At 50.2% G+C, this 4,979-nt stretch overlaps 1 non-coding gene across 1 annotated transcript; it reads left to right on the top strand.

Moving 5' to 3' along the window:
- Positions 1 to 3,994: 3,994 nt before the first annotated feature.
- Positions 3,995 to 4,067, top strand: TRNAM-CAU (transfer RNA methionine (anticodon CAU)). The gene has a single exon. It is a non-coding gene; the product is annotated as a tRNA-Met (tRNA).
- The last annotated feature ends 912 nt before the right edge of the window (positions 4,068 to 4,979 follow it).

Below are 4,979 nucleotides of genomic sequence, written 5' to 3'. Positions count from 1 at the left end.
AAACAATCCCAGTTCCCTCAGCCTCTCCTCATAACTCATGTGTTCCAGTCCCCTCATCATTTTTGTTGCCCTTCGCTGGACTCTCTCCAATTTTTCCACATCCTTCTTGTAGTGTGGGGCCCAAAACTGGACACAGTACTCCAGATGAGGCCTCACCAATGTCGAATAGAGGGGAATGATCACGTCCCTTGATCTACTGGCAATGCTCCTACTTATACACCCCAAAATCATAGAATCATAGAATATCAGGGTTGGAAGGGACCCCTGAAGGTCATCTAGTCCAACCCCCTGGTCGAAGCAGGACCAATTCCCAGTTAAATCATCCCAGCCAGGGCTTTGTCAAGCCTGACCTTAAAAACCTCTAAGGAAGGAGATTCTACCACCTCCCTAGGTAACGCATTCCAGTGTTTCACCACCCTCTTAGTGAAAAAGTTTTTCCTAATATCCAATCTAAACCTCCCCCACTGCAACTTGCCATTGGCCTTCTTGGCAACAAGGGCACACTGCTGACTCATCTCCAGCTTCTCGTCCACTGTCACCCCTAGGTCCTTCTCTGCAGAACTGCTGCCAAGCCATTCGGTCCCTAGTCTGTAGCGGTGCATTGGATTCTTCCATCCTACGTGCAGGACTCTGCACTTGTCCTTGTTGAACCTCCTCAGATTTCTTTTGGCCCAATCCTCCAATTTGTCTAGGGCCCTCTGTATCTTATCCCGACCCTCCAGCATATCTACCACTCCTCCCAGTTTAGTGTCATCCACAAATTTGCTGAGAGTGCAATCCACACCATCCTCCAGATCATTAATGAAGATATTGAACAAAACCGGCCCCAGGACCGACCCTTGGGGCACTCCGCTAGATACCGGCTGCCAACTAGACATGGAGCCATTGATCACTACCCGTTGAGCCCGACAATCTAGCCAGCTTTCTATCCACCTTATAGTGCATTCATCCAGACCATACTTCTTTAACTTGCTGGCAAGAATACTGTGGGAGACCGTGTCAAAAGCTTTGCTAAAGTCAAGGAACAACATGTCCACTGCTTTCCCCTCATCCACAGAGCCAGTTATCTCGTCATAGAAGGCAATTAGATTAGTCAGGCATGACTTGCCCTTGGTGAATCCATGCTGACTGTTCCTGATCACTTTCCTCTCCTCTAAGTGCTTCAGAATTGATTTCTTGAGCACATGCTCCATGATTTTTCCAGGGACTGAGGTGAGGCTGACTGGCCTGTAGTTCCCAGGATCCTCCTTCTTCCCTTTTTGAAAGATGGGCACTACATTAGCCTTTTTCCAGTCTTCCGGGACTTCCCCCGATCGCCATGAGTTTTCAAAGATAATAGCCAATGGCTCTGCAATCACATCCGCCAATTCCTTTAGCACTCTCGGATGCAGCTCATCTGGCCCCATGGACTTGTGCACGTCCACTTTTTCTAAATAGTCCCGAACCACTTCTTTCTTCACAGAGGGCTTGCCACCTCCTCCGAATGCTGTGCTGCCCAGTGCAGTCGTCTGGGAGCTGACCTTGTTCGTGAAGACAGAGGCAAAAAAAGCATTGAGTATGTTAGCTTTTTCCACATCCTCTGTCACTAGGTTGCCTCTCTCATTTAGTAATGGGCCCACAGTTTCCTTGGCTTTCTTCTTATTGCCAAAATACCTGAAGAAACCCTTCTTGTTACTCTTAACTTCGCTCGCTAGCTGCAACTCCAGGTGTGATTTGGCCTTCCTGATTTCACTTCTGCATGCCTGAGCAATATTTATATACTCATCCCTGGTCATTTGTCCAATCTTCCACTTCTTGTGAGCCTCTTTTTTGTGTTTAAGATCAGCAAGGATTTCTCTGTTAAGCCAAGCTGGTCGCCTACCATATTTACTATTCTTTCTACACATGGGGATGGTTTTTCTCTGTAACCTCAATAAGGATTCTTTAAAATACAGCCAGCTCTCCTGGACTCCTTTCCCCCTCATGTTATTCTCCCAGGGGATCTTTCCCATCAGTTCCCTGAGGGAGTCAAAGTCTGCTTTTCTGAAGTTCAGAGTCCGTATTCTGCTGCTTTCCTTTCCTCCTTGTGTCAGGATCCTGAACTCGACCATCTCATGGTCACTGCCTCCCAGGTTCCCATCCACTTTTGCTTCCCCTACTAATTCTTCCCGGTTTGTGAGCAGCAGGTCAAGAAGAGCTCTGCCCCTAGTTGGTTCCTCCAGCACTTGCACCAGGAAATTGTCCCCTACAGTTTCCAAAAACTTCCTGGATTGTCTGTGCACCGCTGTATTGCTCTCCCAGCAGATATCAGGATGATTGAAGTCGCCCATGAGAACCAGGGCGTGCCATCTTGTAGCTTCTGCGAGTTGCCGGAAGAAAGCCTCATCCACCTCATCCCCCTGGTCTGGTGGTCTATAGGAGACTCCCACCACTGCATCACTCTTGTTGCTCAAGCTTCTAAACTTAATCCAGAGACTCTCAGGTTTTTCTACAGTTTCATTGTTGAGCTCTGAGCAGTCATACTGCTCCCTTACATACAGTGCAACTCCCCCACCTTTTCTGGCCTCCCTGTCCTTCCTGAACAGTTTATATCCATCCATGACAGCACTCCAGTCCTGCGAGTTATCGCACCAAGTCTCCGTTATTCCTTGTGTCCCAGGCTTTGTGCATTTGTATATAGGCACTTGAGATAACCCGCTGATCGCCCCTTGTTCTCAGTATGAGGCAGGAGCCCTCCCCTCTCACACGCTCCAGCTCGTGCTTCCTCCCGGTATCCCGCTTCCCCACTTACCTCAGGGCTTTGGTCTCCTTTCCCTGGTGAACCTAGTTTAAAGCCCTCCTCACTAGGTTAGCCAGCCTGCTCACGAAGATGCTCTTCCCTCTCTTCGTTAAGTGGAGCCCGTCTCTGCCTAGCATTCCTCCTACTTGGAACACCATCCCATGGTTGAAGAATCCAAAGCCTTCTCTCCGACACCACCTGTGTAGCCATTCCTTGACTTCCACGATTTGACGGTCTCTACCCCGGCCTTTTCCTTCCACGGGGAGGATGGACGAGAACACCACTTGCACCTCAAACTCCTTTATCCTTCTTCCCAGAGCTACGTAGTCTGCAGTGATCCGCTCAAGGTAATTCTTGGCAGTATCATTGGTGCCCACGTGGAAAAGCAGGAAGGGGTAGCGATCCGAGGGCTTGATGAGTCTCGGCAGTCTCTCCGTCACATCGCGAATCTTAGCCCCCGGCAAGCAGCAGACTTCTCTGTTTTCCCGGTCAGGGTGGCAGATAGATGACTCAGTCCTCCTGAGGAGAGAGTCCCCGACCACCACCACCCACCTCCTTCTCTTGGGAGTGGTGGTCGTGGAACCCCCAACTCTAGGACAGTGCATCTCATGCCTTTCAACTGGTGGAGTCTCCTTCTGCTCCCTTCCCCCAGACGTATCATCTGGGTCACTCCCCGCAATGGTACCTGTGGAGAGAACATGAAAATGGTTACTTACCTGTGTCCGCTTTGCTGGTACATGGACTTTCCCCCTTCTTCTTCTGGAGGTCACATGTTGCCAGATTTCTTCACAGTCCTCCTGTCCCTGCTGCGCAGCCTGCTCTGAATCTTCAGAACCTTGTGCCCATAGAAGCATATCCTGACGTCTGTCCAGGAAATCTTCAGTTTCTCTTATGCAACGCAGGGTCGATACCTGTTGCTCCAGACCTTGAACCTTCTCTTCCAATATGGAGACCAGCTTGCACTTTGTACAGACAAAGTCGCTTCTGTCCTCTGGAAGAAAGACAAACATGGCACATCCAGTGCAGGTCACAACAGTTGAACACTCCCCATCCATATTACCTTCCTACTATGAGCTTCCTCCGGAGATGCAGTAATGCCTCAGAGAAGTCGTTAGGGTGTAAGCCTCAGTGGGCTCACTCCAGGTGAACTCCCAGGCAAACTCCTGCTGTTTGCTGCTCAGCTGGTTCCCCGCTGCTCAGCTGGTTCTATAAGCACCGAGCCTAAAGCTCTTCCAAGCCTTCTTAGCGCAGCGGGCAGCGCATCAGTCTCATAATCTGAAGGTCCTGAGTTTAAGCCTCAGAGAAGGCAACTCTTCTTGCTCCCTGCTTTAGATTTTCTAACGTAAATCAGAGTAAAAAAGACTAGAACTGAGTGGTTTCTAGACACCCTCCCATCCATCTAACACACACACACAGACTTTTCTATCGGTACGTGTACAGTATGAAATTAGTTCAAAATTATTCGATTTGAAATTTCGGGAGCTATTTTAGACATTCAGGCTTCGGTGTCCCCACTGAAGCGCGTGAATTCAGCAGAGTGCATCCACAGTACCGAGGCTCGCATCGAACGTCGGAGCGGGTGCACCGTGGGTCGCTATCCCACAGTTCCCGCAGTTCCCGCCGCCCACTGGAATACTGGGTTACGCTCCCAGTGCACAATGGGGCAAAAACATTCTTGCGGGTGTTTCTGGTGCGTGTCATCAGGAACCTATGGTGGGCAATCGTTTCACGCCTTTTTGGCATGCAGACGCCATACTGCTTTCAGCAGACGGTGCACCGCTTGCTCTCCTGCAACTATGAATCCGCCTCTCATTTCCTCTTCCCTTCTGATGTAATCTCTACTATCTGCTCTTTCTCTTCCTCATCGAACTCTTCTGCCTCCAACTCTGCTCTCCCGCTGGTGCCACGCTTCCGAGCTTCTCCGGGTTGTCTGTCCTGGCCTCCCGCCTCCGTGAAAACCACGGAAGACAACCATTTCCTGCCTTTCTTCGGCTACCACGAACCAAACAGCACCTCTTCCCCTGCCACTCTGCTCTCCTACATTTCGCGCCCGTTTTCCAGGATTACCCGTGCAGGCGCCATGGAGCCCGCTCAGATCTCCGCTGCAGTTTTAAGCATTTTAAATACCTCACGCATTATCCAGCAGTATGTGCAGTCCCTGCAAAACGGGGCGAGGAAACGACGACCGTGCGATTACTATACTGATGAGGACATGGACAAA

Source organism: Lepidochelys kempii, unplaced genomic scaffold (assembly GCF_965140285.1).
Source record: "Lepidochelys kempii isolate rLepKem1 unplaced genomic scaffold, rLepKem1.hap1 scaffold_29, whole genome shotgun sequence".
Classification (NCBI taxonomy): Eukaryota; Metazoa; Chordata; order Testudines; family Cheloniidae; genus Lepidochelys; species Lepidochelys kempii.
Note: the sequence above shows the minus strand (reverse complement) of the source record. Positions and strands in the feature narration are given on the sequence as shown.